The following is a 20,966-nucleotide window of genomic DNA, read 5'->3' as shown; positions in this document are numbered from 1 at the left end:
TAGGCCTTGACTTTGGCAAAATCTATCATTCTGTATTTTATCATGCAGCTTCATCTTGTCATTGGTTGAAGAGATTATCTTCTACTTCCTATAAAGTTCATATTATTTTGTTTTTTTTAAAACAACTGAGCCATTTGTCATGTAGAGTTTCCTGCAGTATATATTTTTCTGATTGTATCTTCAGGAAATGTTACTTACTTCACTGTATTTCTTAAAATCTTAGTGTTACCTTTGGAAAGCTGATTGTGCTTGAGATAATAGATAGTTGTGGAACTTTCTACTACATCCTGAGAACATATAGTGGTTTATTTTGTTGGAGAATTTCACATATGGGTGTACTGTGTTATAATTATTTTTATAGCTTCACCCCCACTTCTCCTGCTCACTCCAACCACCTCATCTCAAATTCATAGCCACTACACACACACACACACACACACACACACACACACACACACACGTACAACAGACATGTAAACTATTGATCCCTATGGAGTCTAATTACTATTGTACTTTTTTGCTTTTTTTTTTTTTTTGGTGCTGATCAGTATTAGAATATTTTCCCTGAGAAACAACAACAATAATAAACCCTTGTTTCAATCAGTTGTCTATTGCTGAGTTAAAACACCATAAGCAAAAGCAACTAGGAGAGGAAAGAATTTATTTATTTTATAATTCCACATGACAGTCCATTATTGAAGGCAGTCAGGGATGAAACACAAGGTGGAGATCTGGAGACAGGAACTGGAGCAGAAGCCATGGAGAAATGCAGCTTTGGTAACACAGTGTAGCTTCCCTGTTGTGGGATGTCTTTCTGTATGCTATGAATATGTGTTGCTCTGATTGGTTAATAAATAAAGTTGTATTGGCCTATAGCCAGGCAGCTTAGAGGCAGGCAGAAAATACAAGCAGATAGACAGGAAGAAGAATGGTAGAGGCAGAGGAGACACCATCCTGCTGTCCAGGAAGCAGCATGTAATATCACACAGGTAAAGCCGCGGCACATGGGGACATATAGATTAATAGAAATGGGCTGAATTTAGTTATAAGAGCTAGGTAGCAAGAACTTTCAGCCATAGACCATGACCATACAGTTTGTAATTAATATAATCCTCTGTGTATTTATTTGGGTCTAAGAGGGTGTGGGACTGGATGGACACAGGAAAACTTCTGACTACACTTCTCCTCTTGGGTAGGTTTATACCACCAGTCATAAGACCCTTCCAACTGAGCAGGCTTTGAGTCCAATTAGAAAGCTGTTAGATGTTCTCAAGAAAGAAGTGCCATTACTACCCATCTGGGAATATCTTACTGAGCCTGTTGCTGTTTTAGTTCTCAGGCTTTACATTAGTGTAGGACTGTTCATGTAGCACCTGCCGACATTATGGGAGCCAGCACTGGATATTTGTTGGGGGAGACTTCCTTATCAGGACTAGCTTGATTTCTCCAAGTTCTGTGATATGCAGTATCTATGATAATAGACTTTTGCTTTGAAGTTCTTATAGGTGACCAAGAGAAACAACAATAACCTGCATTGTTCAGTGGCCTCTAAGACTTCCAGACTAACAATTTGAAGTTGTTATTCCCTACTAGGCACTGGAGTTTTTTAATGTAGGCTCTGAATCTGAATGGGGTAACTCATTATCTCATTATATGGGGTAACTGTGGTATATACATATCTTAAGTAACTTCATAATATAACTGGTTTTTCTATGGCTTTTCCAAACATCCTTAGTGCTATTTGTCTCTCCTTCCCACTTTCCCTGAGTATTATTCTTTCTATTCAGTTAAGTCCTCCCTTCTCTCTTCACAGCATCTGCCCCAGTGGCCTCTCTCTTTAGATCCCCTTGTGCTTATCCTCACATGATCCTTTTCTACATTGGTCAATCTTTAAAGTGATGTCAAGAATGACTTGCAACTTGTGAACCGCTTTCTGTCTTGGTGTGGTCTCTTTTCTTTTATTTCAAAGTTTTTTTTATTCATTTTACATACCAACCATATACCCCTTCTCACCCCTCCTCCCAATATGCCAAGGAAGTAAATAAGGAGAGAGAGAGAGGAGTTGCAGAAGAAAATGGAAGGGAAGAGAGGTGTGCTGACTTTTTCTTGATAGGGTTAATTAATACCAGGGTACCTTTCTTATTCATTTTGTATTTCTAGCTCTTAAATAGAATATTAAAAATAACTATAATCATTAAATTAAAACCCATGCTATTCTAGGAACTTCATTATTTGCCAAAACTTCATCTTAAATTATATCAAGTTCACAAAAAGTTCACAAAATTAGATGTATTTTCTAAACCATTTTTTTTTAATGAATTGAAAGTTGAAGCTTCATGACCATGGTTATTAAAGTATCCAAAGCAGACGTTCTTGCCTTCATATCCTTATATCTTCTTGGGATCAAAACCCAGAAAATATTCACTGAATGATTAATGGAGGTCACAACTCAAGTGCATGGAAGGTATGTTATTTGCTCAACCAATATTATGATATCATCAATTTTATTCTCATCTCTAAAGGCTTTAAAAATGGTCTCCTGCTGAGGAAGGCCTTTTATACAATTAGCCACTTACCACCCTTCTAGTTCTTCCTTTGCACATCTTATTCCTTACATAGTTTGTATATATTAGGTTTATCTTTAAAAAAATTAAATTAATTTTACATACCAACCACAGATCCCACTCTCATCCCTCCTCCTGTTTCCCCCACTACTCCCAGACCCCTGCCTTTCTCAACCCATCCCCTACCCAACCCTCATCTCCTCCTCCAAAAGGGTAAGTTCTTCCATGGGGGACATCTAACCTTCGTACATTAAACTGAGGCAGGACCAAGCCTCTTCTTACTGCATCAAGGGTAAGCAAAGTGTCAGACCATAGACAATAGGATCCAAAAAGCCAGGTCATAAACCATGGATAGATCCTGATCACACTACAAGGGGTCCCTCAAACAGACCCAGCTACACATCTCTTTCCCATATGCAGCAGGTCTAGTACGGACCCATGCAGGTTCCACAGTTGTTGGTTTAATGCTTGTGAGTTCCTATGAGCTTGGTTCAGTTGTCTCTGTCTATTTCCCCATCATGATCTTGACACTCCTTGTTCATATAATCCTCCCTCTCTAGGAAACAAGGACTAAGAGGGACATAGGAATCACCTTGGGAAGTAGAAACAGAAGATCTCCATGAGTAAACTGAGGATGGGGGGGTGGCAATAGAAGGGAGAGGATAGGGGATGAGAACATGAGGGAATAGGATGATTGAGCTAGAAGACGAAGTAGGAGAGCAATGGAAGAGATATTTTGATAGAAGGAGACATTATGGGGTAAGGGGGAAACCTGGTGCTAGGGAAATTCCTGGGAATCCACAAGGACAACCCCAGATTAGACTACTAGCAATAGTGGTGAGTGTGGTGATAATGTGTTCCCTAATATATTTTACATCCTAATAAACTTATCTAGGGTCAGAGGACAGAACAGCCAGTAGATAGACATAGAGACCAGAAAATGGTGGCACACACACCTTTAATCCTAGCATTCCAGAGGCAGAGAACCACCTGGATCTCTGTGAGTTCAAAGCCACACTGGAAACTCCTAGGCATGGTAACAAGAACTTTTAATCCCAGGAAGTAATGGCAAGAAGCAGAAAGGTATTTATGGCATGAGGATGAAGAACAAGAGCCTGGTTAAGTTTTTAGGTTTTGAGCAGCAGTTCAGCTGAGATTCATTCTGGATGAAGACTCAGAAAATTCCAACCTGAGGAAACAGGATTAGCTGAGGAATTGGCAAGATGATTTAGCTGTGGCTGGTTCTGTTTCTCTGATCTTTCATCATGCACCCCAATACCTGGCTCCAGGTTTGTTTTTATTAATAAGAACTTCAAAGATTTGTGCTACAGGTTAGGGTGCCTGAATTTGCCTGAAATAACCCTGGTAATCAGATTGGTATAGCTGGAGTTTTCTCCAGTCCTGCCTGGCCTACAGTCAGGACAAATCTCTCTCACCTACCAGTCCCGCAGCTGCTCAGACCCAACCAAGTAAACACACAGAGACTTATATTGCTTACAAACTGTATGGCCATGGCAGGCTTCTTGTTATCTAGTTCTTCTATCTTAAATTAATCCATTTCTATAAATCTATACTTTGCCACGTGGCTTGTGGCTTAATGGTACGTTACATGTTGCTACTCATGGAGGTGGCTGGCTGCGTCTCTTGACTCAGCCTTCCTGTTCCCAGAATTCTCTTCTCTGCTTGTCCCACCTATACTTCCTGCCTGGCTACTGGCCAATCAGCATTTTATTTATACAGAGTGATATCCAAAGCAGATTGATGAATATCTTAACTGTCATCATAGAGCCTTTATCCAGCATATGCAGAGATCCACAGCCAATCACCAGGCTGAGCTCCCTGGAGTCCAGTCAAAGATGGGGAAGAGGGATTAGGCTTGTCTTTGTGATTCAATGGCAAGCATTTTTGTTCAAATGCAACTCCTCACAATGCTGCCATGGTTTTAACTCCAGTGTCAGCTAAACAGTAGGTGTAGTAAAAAGGCCTCTCTATGGCTTGCCTGATGTTTAATCTAGAAGCATCTTTATGTCGAAGGAGCATTAGACTGACTGGCGAATCTCCAAGCACCAGTTCAATTACTGATGGTACAGGGGGAGGGCGCCACAGGAAACCCAATTAAATGCTACATGTTTTCACTTCAAACTATAAAATTGGTGTGATTGTGTCTATCCCCATAATGCTCAGGTATATGGTGAGATTCAAAGAGGATAATGTAAGTCATAAATTGCAGTAGAGACACAAGGCTTTATTATCCTAGTTACACTGTATCCCTCTGCCTCCCTGCCATATTTTATCACCTTCTCATTTAGGGAAACACTCAATATTCACCGAATGATTTTCTCTAAATCAATAATATAAACAAAGAAAACAAGACGATCTAGTAAAAGAGGCTCAGGAAATTAACTCTCAGGGTGTGTACATATTGTCTTGGAGCGGTATGCTGATATAATATGGCACTAACTCTCTAAGTCAGAGAAAAATTTACCAGAAAGCTTGCAAGTAAATGCATTTTCTACAATTCACTGTAGTGCAGCAATTCTCAGGAGATAACACCATTAATACTCTACTTCAAATTAAAAAACATATGCTTTTTTCCTCCCTTAAAAACAGAAGCAAAGAAACATGTCCCATTTCCTTTCCTTTATGAAAACAAAGACTTTTAAAATGATAAAAATTGCCTCTGCTTGATCAAGCAGCCATCTGCATCTGATTTAGATAAGTGTTATTCTTGTAGCTTTTTATATTATTTTTAATTTTGGTTGGGGAAAATGCATAGATACAAAGAGAGGGCTTTGGAAGGGTCACACCATTTCCAATTCCACAAACCTGATACTAGATCTCACCTTCAAGATGACCCTAAAAGCGTGTCTTCATCTTTAATAGAATAGTTTGAAATGAATCCTGAAAAACTCTTTCTAATTACTCATGCACCAGGGCTTTCCTTCCTCTCCTTACTTCCATGATGCTGGTGAAGAAGTAATATTATAGAACTTCAAAATAGGGAATCACTATTGTATTTGGCACTTATATGACCTCTGTTATTGCAACCATTTTTATTAGTTATCTTATGTTGGCTCTGGGAGAGAGATTGGATAAGCTTTGTATTCGGAGTGGGTGAGTTCCCATATGCTGTTAACTCCAGCATAATGGTCACAAACACCAAATGGCATGCCATATGAAAGAAGCACAGGATGCACTTCTCAAAGACACAGTTAAGATAAGGAGAGCTGACATCTTCTACACAAATGTTTCACCAGCTTCTGAACTAATCTCATAGAGATGTTTTCTTTGTGTTTAGGACAGAGAGCATAGAAGAGATTTGTTGATAATGTCCTTAAATGGGCTGTACTGATACTACCATCTGAAGTTTGGTATAAGATAAGGCAGAGAGAAAAGAGGCCAGATGGGATTTGAATTGTATATGCTTGTGTTTGGATGATGGGGTAAATATAGTAGTGCCCCATTATCCTTGGGGGATATATTGTGAGATTCCTTAAGGATACCACAAATTACAGCTCTCTCTCTCTCTCTCGCGTGTGTGTGTGTGTGTGTGTGTGTGTGTGTGTGTGTGTGTGTGTGTGTGATAAATGTGACAGTTACTATTCAGTCAACTTGATTAGATTTATACTTACCTAGGAGGTGGTGAGATGCACTTCAGAGTGTGTCTACAGTGGTGTTTCCTAGAAGATTGGCAAGGGTCATTAAATAATGAAGGAATAACCAACTGAGAATGTGGGGGATATCCATTAATATTTTGAATCTAGATAGAGGGGCAATTAGATGAGAAGTCAGTGCAGGTGTTCAACCTCTTCGCTCCCTGAACTAATGTTTAAGAATGCTACTACCATCCACATGTTACAGCTTATTTGACCTTTAAAAAAAGGACTCAACAGTAGATATTCAGGATGACTTTCAAATCTTCAGCATGAACTGGGACCACTTAGGCTTTCAACATTGTGGACAGCAAAGTAAGCAGATTTTCTGTCTCTTCAATGTGTATAATTTACCTATCTATCCTACTACCATGTAACTGGCCCAATACATTCCATAAACACACACACACACACACACACACACACACACACATACACACACACACATGCATATATACATTTCAATATATACAATGGGATATATCTGGTTATTTCTAGATATTTAGAGAGCTTTAGCTAATATATATTGTCTTTTGCGATTATAAAGTTAAAATTCTCAGATAGACACGGTAAGAGGCTACCAATGAAACTACTAAAAATGAAGAATATTAGTAAAATATTTTAGGAGAAGTTACACCAGTATACTGTTTTTCAAAACATAATTTTTTTGAAAATAAATTATTCTCTCATACAACACATCCTGACCACAACTTCTTCTCTCTCCACTCCTCCCCACTCTTCCCCATGTCCCTTCTTCCCTGGATCCATTACTCCTTCTTTGCCCTTCAGAAAGGAGCAGGCATCCAACAGACACAGCCAAGCACACCAAAACAAGATACAATCATACAATGCTAAAGTTCTCATATCGAAGCTGGACAAGGAAAACTAATAGGATGCTAAGAGTCCCAAGGGCAGGCAAAAGCGTCAGTGATACACCTGCTCCCAACTGTTAGGAGTCCCACAAAAACATCAAATTAACAGCTATAACATATACATAGAGGACGTAGTGCAGACCCATACAGGATCTGTGCTTGTTTTTTCAGTCTCTGTGAGCCCATAAGAGCCCTGCTTAGTTGATTCAGTAGGCCATGATCTTCCGGTGTTCTCCATCCCCTCTGACTCCTACAATATTTCTTCTCTCTCTTCTGTGAGATTCTCTGAGGGACCCCATGAAAACCGCTATTTTAGACTTTCTCCACATAATGTCTTGCTGTGGGTCTCTGCACCCTCTCTCGTCTACTGCCAGAAGAATCCTTTCTGAAGGCAACTGGAAAAGGTACCTATCTATGAGTACAACAGAATATCATTGAGGTTTTTTGTTTGTTTGTTTTTGTTTTGGCAGTTGTGCTTGATTCTACTCTAGGTCTCTGGGCTATCCAGTCTCCAAGTCTTGGCCATCCAGGCAGTGTCAGGCATGAGCTCCCTCTGGCGGCAGAGGTCTCAAGTTGACTCAGACATTGGGTGGCCATTCCCACAGATTGGCCACTCTCACAAGGTGTAAGCCAATATTACCTCAACGCATCTTTCACGCAGGACAGATGGTAGGTGGAAGGTTTTGTGGCTGAGTTGGTGTCTCAGTTTCATTTTTGGTAGCCTGCATAGTATCTTCTCACACCACAGAAACTAGAACTTAAGGGTAAATGTTCCATTTAGGTACCAACATGACCTCTCTGTGTTCAATGAGCTGTGAGATATTGTCCTCTGCAATGGGGCTCAGCAGTCAGTTTGCAGAGAGTGACCTTCTGTCTCAGCATCAAGGGTGTTTTTTGGAATCTCCATGAGACCCTTCAGCTAACAATTCAACCAAGTGCAGGCCAGTCCCACCACTGGAAGCCTTGTCTAGCTACAAAAGATGGACACTTCATACTTTGTATCCTTCAGTACTAGGAGTCTTCACTAGGTCCACCCTCATAGATTCCATCACACTGGGTTTCCACTCCATGTCCCCAAAGGTCCCAGTTCTAGCTATCTCTCCTCTCATTTTCTCTCTCTACCCACCCCAACCTGATCTCCTGCAGCTCCTGTCCCAACCTGCCCCCAGTCCACCTGCAAAAATCTATTCTATTTCTCTTTCCAGGGAGATCCATGTATCCCACAGACCCTTCCTTTTTACCTAACCTCTTGGGGTCTGATGACTGTAGCTTGATTATCATTTATTTAACAGCTAATATCAGCTTATTACTGAGTAAATGTTGGTCTTTCTGGTCCTGGATTGCCTCTCTCAAGATGATTTTTTCCAGTTCCAAGCATTTGCCTGCAAATTTCGTGATGTCATTATTATATTTTGGTCATTTATTTATTTGTTTGTTTGTTTTTACATCCCAATCAAAGTTTCCCCTCCCTCCCCTCTTCCTAGTGCTCCCACCCCACCTCCTCTCCCCTACCTCATCCACTTTTCCAATGTTTCTCTTCAGATACAGGCAGGCATCCCATGGATATCAGCCAGCCATGGTATACCAAGTTGCAGTGAGACAAGGCACCTTCTCTTCTCTTAAGGCTAGATAAAGCAAACCGACGTGAAAAATGGGTCCCAAAATATAGGTAACAAAGTCAGAGACATCCTCTGTTTTACTGTTAGGAGTCTTACACAAAAGCCAAGTTATACAACTGTAATACTTTTGCGGAGGGCTAAGATCAGTCCCATGCAAGGTCCCTGGTCACTCCAGTCTCTATGAGGCCCTATTAGCTCAGGTTACTTGGTTCTGTGGGTTTTCTGTGGTGCCCTTGACACTGGGTCCTACAATCATTCTTTCCCTTCTTGGGCAGGATTCTTCAAGTTCTGCCTAATGTTTGACTGTGGGTCTCTACATCCGTTTTCATCAGTTGCTGGGTGAAGCCTCTCTGATTACAATTGGGTTAGGCACCAATTTCTCTTGATCTATGGATTGTAGCACAGTTCTCCTTTACTTAACTGCTAATATCCCCCTATAAGTGAGTACATACCATATTTGTCTTTCTGAGTCTGAGTTATTTCACACAGGATGGTCTTTTCTAGTTTCATCCATTTATCAGCAAATTCTCAGATGTGATTTTTTTAACAGCTGATTAATACTCCATTGTGTAAATATATCACAAATCTGTATCCATTCTTCTGTTGAAGGACATCTAAGTTGTTTCCAGTTTCTGCCTATAATAAATAAAACTGCTATTAACACAGGTGAGCAGTGTCCTTGTAGTATGGTGGAGTAGCTTTTAGGTATATGCCCAGGAGCACTATAGCTGCATCTTGAGGTAGATCAATTGCCAATTTTCTGAGAAATTCCCATATTGATTTCTGAGGTGGCTGTACAAGTTAGCACTCACACCAGCAGTGGAGGAGTGCTTCTCTTGCTCCACATTCTCTCCAGCATGTCACTTGTGTTTTTGATTTTAGCTATTCTGACAGGTGTAAGCTGAAGTCTCAGTGTGGCTTTGATTTGTATTTCCCTGATAGCTAAGGATGTTGAATGTTTCCGGGTTTCTCAACCATTTGAGATTACTTTGCTGAAAATTCTCTGTTTAGCTCTGTACTCCATTTTTTAAATGTATTGTTTAGTTTATTGATGTCTCCTTTCTTGAGTTCTTTATGTATTTTGGATATTAGCCCTATGTCAGATATGGGTTTGGTGAAGATCCCTTTCTGTGGGTTGCCTTTTTTCCCTATCAACAGGGTCCTTTGACTTACAGAAGGTTTTCAGTTTCGTGAGGTCCCATTTGTTAACTGCTGTGGTCTTAGAGCCTATGCAATTGGTGTTCTGTCCTGGAAGTTGGATCCTGTGCCAATTCGTTCAAGGCAATTACCCACTTTTTCTTCTATCAGGTTCAGTGTTATCTGGTTTTATGTTGAGATCTTTGATCCACTTGGACTTGAGCAGGGTGACAGATACGGATCTATTTGCATTCATGTACATGCAAACATTTAGTTATACCAGCACCATTTGTTGAAGATGCTTTTTTTCCTCCCATTGTATAATTTTGGATTCTTTGTCAAAAATCAAGTGTCCATAGGTTTGCAGATTTACTTCTGGATCTTTGATTCAATTCCATTGATCAACCGGTCTTTTTTTTATGCCAATACCATGAGGTTTTTATTATTATCTGTCTGTAGCACAGCTTGAAATCAAGAATGGTGATAACATGTAGAAGTACATTCATTATACAATATTATCTTAGCTATTCTTGTATTTTTATCTTTCCATATCAATTTTAGTACTGCTCTTTCAAAGTCTATAAAGAATTGTGGTTTAATTTTGATGAGAATAGCGTTGAATCTCTAGATTGCTTTTGGTAAGGTGACGTTTTTCACTATGTTAATCCTGACAGTCCATGCTCATGAGTGATCTTTTCATGTTCTGATATCTTCTCCAGTTTCTTTTTTTAAAGATTGAAGTATTTGTTAAACAGTTCTTTCACTTGATTGGTTAGAGTTACCCCAAGATATATTATATTATTTGTGGTTACTGTGTAGGGTATTATTTCCCTGACTTCTTTCTCAGTCCCTTTATCTTCTGTATATAGGAATGCTACTGATTTTTTTTGAGTTAATCTTTTAATCTTTTGTCCAGTAACCTCATTGAATATGTTTAATCAGCTGTAGGATTTCCATGGTAGAATTTTGTGGTCGCTTATGTATTCTATCATATCATCTGCAAATAATGATACTTTGACTTCTTCCTTTCCAATTTGTATCTCCTTGACCTTCCTCAGTTGTCTTATTGCTCTTGCAAAAACTTCAAGTACTGTATTGAATACATATGGAAAGAGTGGGCAGGCTTGTTTTGGCCCTGATTTTAATGGAATTGCTTTGAGTTTCTCTCCATTTAATTTTATGTTGGCTGTCAGCTTGCTATATACTGCCTTTATTGTGCACCAATATGATCTTGTATCCCTGATCTTTCTAAGACTTTTATCATTGAGGAGTGCTGGGTGTTGTCAAAGGCTTTTTCAGCATCTAGTGATTATGTGTGGGTTTTTTTCCAGTTTATTTAGTGAATTACATTGACAGATTTTTATATGTTGAACCTTCCCTGCATCTCTGGGATGAAGCCTACTTGATTGTGGTGGATTGTGGTGGTATTGTGTTCCCCCAAATATTGTGTACCTTAATATATTTATCTGGGGTCAGAGAACAGACAGTCACTAAATACAAAGGCTAGAAAATGGTGGCACTCACAACTTTAATCCTAACATTCCAGAGATAGAAATCCCTCTGGATCTCTGTGAGTTCAAGGCCACATTGGAAATAGCCAAGCATGGTGACACACGCCTTTAATTCCAGAAAGCCAGCCTTTAATCCCAGGGAGTGGTGGTAGCAAAAAGATTTATAAGGCGTGAGGACCAGAAACTACAGGCATTTGGCTGGTTAAATTTTTGGCTGGTTAAGCATTCAGGCTTTTAAGCAGTAATTCAGCTGAGACCCATTCCGGATGAGGACTCAGAAGCTTCCAGTCTGAGGGAACAGGACCAGCTGAGGAATTGGCAAGGTGAGATAGCTGTGGCTTTTTCTGTCTCTTTGATCTACCAGCATGGACCCCAATAACTGGCCTCGGGTTTGATTTTATTAATAAGAACTTTTAAGATTCCTGCTACAGTGGATGATCTTTTTGATATGTTCTTGAATTCCATTTGCCAGTATTTTAGTGAGTATTTTTGCATCTATGTTCCTGAGGGAAATTGGTCAGTAATTCGCTTTCCTTGTTGAGTCTTTATGTGAGTTGGTTATCAGAGTAATTGTGGCCACATAAAATGAATTTGGCAATGTTTCTTCTGTTTTCATTTATTGGAATATTTTAAAAAGTGTTGGTATTAGTTCTTCTTTGAAGGTCTAGTGGAATTCTACACTAAAATCATCTGGTCCTGGGCATTTTTTTGGTGAGGATACTTTAAATGAATACTTCTATTTCCTTGGGGGTTATGAATTTATTTAAATTGTTTATCTGATCTTAATTTAATGTTGGTAAATGGTATATATCAAGAAAATTGCCCATCTTTTTTTTTACATTTTTAAGTTTTGTGAAGTACTGGTACTTAAAGTATGACCTAATGATTTCTTGGATTTCCTCACTGTGAGGAAATCTCTAATTTTGTTAATTAGGCTATTCTCTCTCTGTTTTTTAATTAGTTTTTTGATAAGAGTTTGTCTATCTTGTTGATTTTCTCAAAGAACCAATTCTTTGTTTCATTGATTCTTTATATTGTTCTCTTTGTTTTCATCTCATTCATTTCAGCTCTGAGTTTGATTATTTCCTGCCATCTACTTCTCTTGGATGTCTCTGCTTCTTTTTGTTCTAGATCTTTCTGGTATGCTGTTAAGATTCTAGTGTGAGAATTCTCTAATTTTTTCATGCAGGCACTTAGTGCTATCAACTTTCCTCATAGCACCACTTTCATTGTGTTCCATAAATTTGGGTATATTGTGCATTCATTTGCATTGAATTCTAGGACTTCTTTAATTTCTTCCTTGACCCAGTGGTAATTCAGTAGAGAGTTGTTCAGTTTCCCTGAGTTTGTAGGCTTTCTGTTGTATCTGAAATCCAATTTTAATCTATTGTGGTATCATAAGATACAGGGGATTAGTTCAATTTTCTTGTGGCTGTTGAGACTTGCTTTGTGACAGAGTATGTGGTTAATTTTGGAGAAGGTTCCTTGAAGGTCTGAGAAGAAGGTATTTTTTCCTCTCCTCTCTCTCTCTCTCTCTGGTGAAATGTTCTGTAAGTATCTGTTAGGTATATTTAAATCCTATCATCTGGTAGTTTCACTTTTTATCTGTTCAATCTCTAGGTGACTTTTCCATTGGTGAGAGTGGGGGTGTTAAAGTCTCCATTATTAATGTGTGGGCCTTGATGTGTTTATTTAAGCCTTAGTAATGTTTCTTTTATAAATGAGGATGACCTTGCATTTGGGGCAGAGATGTTTAGAATTGAGATGTCATCCTGGTGGGCTTTTCCTTTAATGAGTATGAAATATCATTCTCGATCTCTTTTGTTTAATTTTGGTTTGAAGTCTATTTTGTTAGATATTAGGAGAGCTATATCAGCTTGCTTCTTAGGTCCATTTTATTGGAAAAATCTTTTTCTAAAAATTTACTCTGAAGTCATATCTATCTTTCATGTTGAGATGTGTTTCTTGTATTCAGCAGGAGGATGGATCCTCTTTTCATATTCATTCTGTTATCCTGTTTCTTTTTACTGGGAAATTGAGTGAATTAAAATGGAGAGATATGAATGACTACTGATTATTAATTCCTGTCATATTTTTGTTGTTGTTGGTAATTTGTGTGTGTGTGTGTGTGTGTGTGTGTGTGTGTGTGTGTGTGTGTGTAAATGTATGTTTCCCTTTGTTGGGTTTTGCTTGTGTGAGATTATCTACTTCGTGAGTTTTTGTGGGTGCAGTTAACTTCCTTGGGCTGGCTTTCCTTCTAGTACTTTTTGTAGGACTGGATTTGTGGATAAATATTGTTTAAATTTGATTTTGGCATGAATATCTGGTTTTCTTCATCTATGGTGATTGAAAGGGTTACTGGTGTATTAGTCTGGGCTGGCATCTATGGTCTCTAAGAGTCTGCAAGAGTCCAAGCCCTTCTGGATTTTGGGATCTGTGTTGAAAAGTCAGGTGTAATTTTTTTATAGGCCTACCTTTATATGTTACTTGACCTTTTCCTCTTATAGCTTTTAATATTCTTTCTTTGTTCTCTATGTTTCGTATTTTGATTATTGTGTGGCATGGGGACTTTTTTCCTACTCCAATCTATTTGGTGTTCTGTAAGTTTCTTGTACATTTATAGACATGTCCTTCTTTAGATTGAGAAAATTTTCTTCTGTGATTTGGTTGAATCTATTTTCTGGGGTTTTGTGCTGAGATTCTCCTCCTTCTATTTTTATTATTCTTAGGGTTTTTTTTTTTTTTGTGGTATCCTAGATTTCCTGGACATTTTTCTTTAGTAGTAGATTAGATTTAATCTTTTTCTTCTATTGTATCTTCAACACCTGAGATCCTCTTCTATCTCTTGTATTCTGTAGATTTTCCATTTCCTGAATTCCCTTGGTTTGTTTTCTTTATTGATTGTGGTGATATTGTGTTCCCCAATATATTGTGCACCCTAATAAACTTATCTGGGGCCAGAGAACAGAACAGCCACTAGATATAGAGGCCAAAAAATGGTGGCATACACAACTTTAATCTTAGCATTCCAAAGGCAGAGATCTGTCTGGATCTCTGTGAGTTCAAAGCCACACTGGAAAGAGCCAGACATGGTGACATATGCCTTTAATCTCAGGAAGTGATGGCAAGAAGCAGAAAGGTATATAAGGTGTGAGGACCAGGAACTAGAACCTGTTAAGCTTTTAGACTTTTGAGCAGCAGTTCAGCTGAGATCCATTTCGATGAGGACACGGAAGCTTCCAGTTTGAGGAAACAGGATCAGCTGAGAAGTTGGTGAGGTAAGGTTAGCTGTGGCCTGTTCTGCTTTTCTGATCTTTCAGTGTTCACCCCAATACCTGGCTCTGGGTTTGTTTTTATTAATAAGACCTTTAAAGATTTTTGCTACTATTGATTCTCTTTTGATTTCTATTTCATTAACAGTTTCTGTTACCTGTTTGGGTTTTTTTTTTTTCTTTGCTTTTTTGGCAGTCTTTAAGGGATTTATTTGTTGGTTTCCTGTAATGTTTTGGTTGTTTTTTCCTTGATTCCTTTAAGGGAGTTTTTCATTTCTTCTTTCAGAATCTCTATCGTCTTTATAAATTGCTTTTAAATTAATTTTCTTGTTCTTGGGCTGTGTTGTAATGTTCAGGTCTTACTGTCATAGGATAACTGAGATCTGGTGTTGTCATATTGCTCTGCTTGCCACTCCTTGGTTTCTATTTCCTTTTTGTTTTTGGTCTTTGTGGTGTAAATTTCTGGTGGCTGGCTTGACCTCATGTTTGGTTGGGAGTATCTGTTAAAGTTGGGAATTGGTCTTCTGGTGGTTAAGTTGACATTTGGTGGAGCAGAATATACAATTTGAGGAGAAAAATAGCTGCAGAAAGTGCATTGTAACTTAGTCCTGTGTTCAAAGAGGCAAATAGATTATGAAATGGCATAAAGGGAGTTGGTAACCACAGAGCAAGATCCCACCCAGCTAAGTTTCCAACTTGTGAAAAGCAATTACAGAAAAACTTATATCTGGGTAGGATGTTGCACATCTTTAATCCTATCCTTACAGAACTAGAGGCAAGAGGATCTCTGAGTTTGAGACCAGCCTGGTTTGAGGCCAGTTTTAGGAAAGCCAAGATTGGGTAGCAAGAGAAACTGTGAAAACAGAAAGCTGGTGAAGATGTGGTTGAACAAGAGGGGCCATGTTCCAGCCCCAGCAAGCAGCAAAACTTGGCAGCTTTGGTCATGTGGTTCTGGCTTTACAGATAAGGAGCAAATAAGGAAAGCCACCAAGGCCAGACATGTGTTAGGGCTGTCCCTGAATGGAGGTACAGAGAGACCATTGGTGTGATGCTGTGAGGAAGCCTTGATTCCACTGGAGACCACAAGATGATAAAGATGCCAGAGTCATGGGATATCTGACAAAGAAATCTGCCTATAGGTAGTGGAAACAGCTCAACATAAAGAAGGATGTTGCAGTCAACAAAAATGAAAGGAGTTGAAGATCTGAAGAGTATTTTGACATCTGACATGAAGACGGAGATTTTTGGAATTTGCCCCAAATTTTTTTTTCAGTTTTTTTGCTTGGGTCCAATATTTCCTCACTTCGCTCCTTTTGTAATGTTTTGGAATGGTAATATATGCCCTGTGCTATTATATACTGGAAATATGTGATCTATTTTTATGATTTTGATTTTATAGGTGATTACAATGAAGAGATTGCATGAATCTCCGAAGAGACTTTAAACTTTGGATTTTTAAATATTGTTGAGACTGTCATAGACTATGGGGGCATTTGAAGAAGGACTAAATGCATTTTGCATTATGATATTGTTACAATCTTATGGGGGACAAGGAGTGTAATGCAATAATTTGAATTGGCCCTCATAAGATCATGAGGAGTGGACTATTAGGAGGTGTGGCCTTGTTGCAACTGAGTCACTGTGACAGTGGTCTTTGAGGTGTTCTATGCTCAAACTACACCTAGTGTAACAGTTCACTTCTGTTACTTGTGGGTCAAGATGTCAGACTATTAGCTCTCTCTCCAGCACCATATCTGCCTACATGCCACCAAGTTGAACCATGATGATAATGGATTAAACTTCTTAAAATGTAAGCTACCTCAATGAACTACTTTTCTTTTATAAGAGTTGCCATGGTCATGGTGGCTCTTCACTGCCATGGAAACCCTAAGACACTGGGCTTTATTTTCTATTGCCATATGAATTTGAGAATAGTTCTCTCAAGGTTTATAAAGAATTGCATTGGAATTTGGATAGGGATTTTGTCAAATCTATAGATTTCCTTTGATAGGATGGCCGTTTTACTATGTTAATATATAAACATGGAGTTCTTTCCATCTTATGCTATCTTCTTCAATTTCTTTTTTCAAAGACATGAAGTTGTTTTTATTGTACAAGTCTTTCATTTGCTTGGTTAGAATAACTTCAAGATATTTTATATTGTTTGAAGCTATTGTGAAGGATGATTTCTTTCAGTCCATTTGTCATTTGTATATAGAATGGCTACTGTTTTTTTAAATTAATCCAACCACATTGCTGAAAGTATTTATCAGCTGTGTGAGTTCCCTAGTGGAATATTTATAGTCACTTATGTATACTATCATATTATCTGCAAATGATGATACTTTGATTTCTTCCTTTCCAATTGGAATCACATTGATTTTCATAAGCAATCTTATTGCTCAAGCTAAAACTTCAAATACTGTATTGAATAGATATAGAGACAGAGGGTAACCTTACATTGTTCCTGAGTTTAATGGAACTGCTTTGAGTTCCTCTCCATTTATTTTTATGTGGATGATACTGTTACTATAAATTGCCTTTATTATGTTTAGGTATGTCCTTTTATCCCTAATCCTTCAAGATTTTTATCATGAAAATATATTGGATTTTGTCAAAGGTTTTTTAGGCATCTAATTAGATGATCATGTGTGGTGTTAGTTTGATCCTTTTTTTCTCTTTCAATTCACTTGTGGTGGATTACATTTATTGATTTTCATATGTGGAACTATCCCGGCATCTCTGGTATAGATCCTACCTGATCATGGTAGACTATCTTTTTGATGTGTTTTTGGATTCTGTTCACAAAGATTTTATTGAGTATTTTTATCTATGTTCAAAAAAGAAATTAGTCTATAATTCTCTTTTTGTTGAGTATTCATGTAGTTAGTTATCAGGGAAAATGTGACCTCATAAAATGAATTGGATAATATTCTTTCTGTTTCTATTTTGTGGAATAGTTTGAGGAGTATTGGTGTTAACTCGTTTTTTGAAAGTCTTATAGAATTCTACTCTAAAATTGTCTGACACTGTACCTTTTCTGGTTTGGAGATTTTTGATGACTACTTCTTTTTCCTTAGGAGTTATAGGTCTATTTAACTTATTTATATGATTTTTATTTAACTTTGGTAAATTGTATCTATCAAGAAAATAGTTTACTTTTGATTTTTTTAATTTTGTGGAATAAAGCTTTTTATAGTATGAGCTAATTATTCTTTGGATTTCATAGGAGTCTGTTATTATGTCTCCCATTGTGTTTCTGATTTTGTAAATTTATATATTTTCTCTGTGTCTTTTTGTTACGTTTGATAAAGATTTGTCTGACTTGTTGATTTTCAAAAAGTATCAACTCTTTGTTTCATTGATTCTTTGTATTGTTCTTTTTGTTTTTATTTCATTGATTTCTACCCCCAGCTTTATTATTTCTCCCTGTTTACTGCTTTTGGATATGCTTGCTTCATTCTAGTGATTTCAAGTGTTCTGTTAAGTATCTAATATGAGATCTCTCCATTTTTTTTAATGTAGGCTCTTAGTGCTGTGAGCTTTTCTCTTATCATAATTTTCATTGTATCCCATAAGTCTGGGGGTGCTATGCATTCATTTTCATTGAATTCTGGAAAGTATTTTGTTTCTTTATTGCCATTTTGACCCAGTAGTAATTCAGTGGAGAGTTGTTCAGTTGGTAGGCTTTGATTCAGCGGGTTATATAAATTTTCCTGTACCTGTTGATACTCATTTTGTGACTGAATATGTGATCAGTTTTGGAGAAAGTTCCATAAGATTCTGATAAAAAGGTATATTCTTTTGTGTTTGGGTAAAACATTCTATAGATATCTGTTAGACTTCATTTGGTTTATAATATCTGTTAGCTCTAGTATTTTTCTATTTAGTTTTTGTCTAGATGACTTGTCCAGTGGTGAGAGTAAGGCACTGAAGTCTCTCTTTCTCATTCAATGTATGAATGTCAACATGTGATTTAAGTTGTAGTAGTGTTTCTTTTACAAATGTGGATGTCTTTGTGTTTGGGCCATAAATGTTAGAAATTGAAAGGTCACCTTGATTGGCTTTTTCTTTGATGAATACATAGTGTCTTTCCGCATTTCTTTTTATTTATTTTGGTTTGAATAACAAGGAAGACCCTAAGAAGCACACATGGATTTCCCTGCAAAGGAGAAATAGATGAGATCTCCATGAGCAAACTGGGGGTGAGGGGGGGTCAGTGGAGAGTAGGGGAGAGAGGATGAGAATATAAGGGAATGGGATATTTGAGCTGGAACAGAGACAGAGTAGGAGAGCATGGAAAGACATACTATCATAGATGGAGACATCATGGGAATAGGGAGAAACAGGGTGCTAGGGAATTTCCCAGGAATCTACAAGGGTGACTCCACCTTAGACTGCTAGCAATAATGAAAAGGGTGCCTGAACTGTCGTATTTTGGTAATCAGATTGATAAATACTCTGTCATCTGCTGTGGGATGATTTGTATGTCCTGTGGGAGCCATTCTTGGGTTCCTTGTGGCGTTACCCAGCAGGTCCATATAGAGGATGATTAGGACCATGGACCTGAGTGCAGGTGTTTGAGATGGTCTGCACTTGGCTGTGCTGGGGGATGGTCTGTATGTCAAGTTGCTCTGATTGGTCAATAAATAAAACCTGATCGGCTGTGGCTAGGCAGGAAAGATAGGCGGGACTAACAGAGAGGAGAAATAAAAGGACAGAAAGGCAGAAGGAGACGCTGCAGCTGCCGCCATGACCAGAGAAACTGCAGCCACCGCCATGACCAACAGCATGTGAAGACACTGATAAGCCACCAGCCACGAGGCAAGGTATAGATTTGTAGAAATGGATTACTTTAAAATATAGATTTATGGAAATGAATTACTTTAAGATATAAGAATAGTTAACAAGAAGCCTGCCACGGCCATACAGTTTGAAAGCAATAAAAGTCTCTGTGTTTACTTGGTTGGGTTTGAGCGGCTGTGGGACTGGCGGGTGGCAGGGATTTGTCCTGACTGTGGGCAGGCAGGAAAACTCAAGCTGCAGTCATCATAGAGAGTTCATCCAGTAACTGATGGAAGCAGATGCAGAGATTCACAGCTAGGCACCAGGCCAAGCTGCAGGGGTCCAGTCAATGAGAGAGAAGAGGAATTCTATGAACAAGGGACATCGAGATCATGATGGGGAAGCATACAGAAATGACCAAGCCAAACTAGTGGGAACTCATGAACTATGGACCAATAGCTATGGAGCCCCCATGAGACTGGACTAGGCCCTCTACATAGGTGAGACAATTGTTTAGCTTAAAATGTTTAGGTGGCCCCCTGGCAGTAGGATCAGGATCCATCCCTGGTGTTTGAGCAGGCTTTTTGGAGCCCAATACCTATGGTGGGACACCTTGTGCAGCCTTGGTGGAGCATGGTAGGGGGTTTGGATCTGCCTCAACTGAAGATACCAGGTTCTGCTGACTCCCCATGAAAGGCCTTGCCTTGGAGGAGGTGGGAATGGGGGGGTGGATTGGGAGGAAAGGCTGCAGGAGGAGGGAGAAGAGGGGGGTCTGTGGTTGGTATGTAAAATGAATAGAAAATTTATTTTAAAATTAATAAAAAATAAAATTGCCACAATAGCTTGCTTCTTAGGTCCTTTTGTGTGGAATATGTTTTTTCAATCCTTGACTCTGACTGAGTTGATTTCTATCTTTGATGTTAACTATATGCAGCAGAAGGACAGATATGTTTTTACAACTGTTCTATTAGCCTGTGTCTTTTTACTGGGGAATTGAGTTCATTGATATTGAGAGATATCAATGACCAATGATTGGTAATTTCTGTCATTTTGTTGTTGTTGTTTTTGGGGTGTGTGTATGTATGCATGTGCACGAGAGAGAGAGAGAGAGAGAGAGAGAGAGAGAGAGAGAGAGAGAGAGAGAGAGAGAGAGAGTCTGTATGTGTTTCCCTTCTTTTGGTTTTCCTGGTGAGAGATTATTTATTTCCTCTATTTTCCTGAGGGTAGTTAACATCCTTTGTTTGGAGTTTTATTTCTAGTTCCTTCTGTAGGACTGGATTTGTAGATATATATTGTTTAAATTTGACTTAATCATGGCTTATCTGATTTTCTCCATACATAGTGATTGAAAGTTTTGCTGCCTATAGTAGTCTGGGCTGGCATCTGTAGTCTTCTGGCCGGCATGACATGTGGTTGAGTAGGAGGGGTCCACTCAAGGTGGGGCCTGGGACACAGTGACAAGACTAGGAGGAAGGTCTGTGGAATCCACAGGAAGTGTAGATAGGAGGGAGGGGAGGAGGCTGCAGCTAGTGATATGTTGTTGTTAGTGAGGA

Source organism: Peromyscus leucopus, chromosome 2 (assembly GCF_004664715.2).
Source record: "Peromyscus leucopus breed LL Stock chromosome 2, UCI_PerLeu_2.1, whole genome shotgun sequence".
Lineage (NCBI taxonomy): Eukaryota > Metazoa > Chordata > Mammalia > Rodentia > Cricetidae > Peromyscus > Peromyscus leucopus.
Note: the sequence above shows the minus strand (reverse complement) of the source record.